The sequence below is a fragment of the Octopus bimaculoides genome, chromosome 5, assembly GCF_001194135.2.
Source record: "Octopus bimaculoides isolate UCB-OBI-ISO-001 chromosome 5, ASM119413v2, whole genome shotgun sequence".
Classification (NCBI taxonomy): Eukaryota; Metazoa; Mollusca; class Cephalopoda; order Octopoda; family Octopodidae; genus Octopus; species Octopus bimaculoides.
The window spans coordinates 63,412,111-63,412,974 of NC_068985.1; the positions used below are offsets into that span (position 1 = coordinate 63,412,111).

General features: G+C 33.9%; 1 protein-coding gene across 3 annotated transcripts in view; it reads right to left on the reverse strand.

Moving 5' to 3' along the window:
- LOC106870415 (uncharacterized) overlaps nt 1-864 on the reverse strand; it is a 142,670-nt gene that overhangs the window by 66,492 nt on the left and 75,314 nt on the right. The gene's annotated exons all lie outside the window — the stretch shown is intronic.

Consider the following 864-nt stretch of genomic DNA (forward strand, 5'->3'; position numbering starts at 1 on the left):
CATACATCATAATATTTAAAAATGAATTTGTGTCTGTCTCAACTGCCTTCTGTTTGTACAGCAGATGTACAAAACGAATAGATTTTATTCGACTCAAAAATAGCAGATAAATATGCACATAATACATATTTATCATTATATTTTTATTACAAACATTATTATTATCATTATTATTATTATTATTATTATCATTATTGGCGGCGAGCTGGAAGAATCGTTAACACGCCGGGTGAAATGCTTAGCCGCTACGTTCTGAGTTAAAATTTGGCCGATGTCGACTTTACCCTTTTATCCCTTCGGGGTCGATTAAATAAGTACCAGTTACGCACTGGGGTCGATGTAATCAACTTAATCCCTTCTTCCAAGCTAACCTTGTGGCAAAAATTTGAACTCATTATTACCTCCGCCTTAGCGAAGGTGGAGGTATTGTTTTCAGTCGTGTTTGTTTGTCTGTCTGCCTGTCTGTACGGGAACATATCTCAAAAACCGTTGGATGGATTCGGATGAAACTTTCAGGGATGTTTGGCCTCGTGACCGGCACGAACTGATTAGATTTTGGGATCGATCCTGTATCGGATAAGGATTCTAGATTATTTTTCCTGTTTCTTTACTTAATTTTTGAGAGTGGTCGTGTTCATTTTTAGTATTCTCGTTTGTGAGAGCAATAGAGTTTATTTGAGATATTCTCATTTTAAAAATCATCTCTGGCTAATCGTTGGTGTTGCCTTGCCGGAGGTTTGCGCTCTCTGAGTGCTCTTATTATTATTATTATTATTATTATTATTATTATTATTATTATTATTATTATTATTATTATTATTATTATTATTGTTCAGTAGTTTTATTTTTATAACGTGCTTTCAC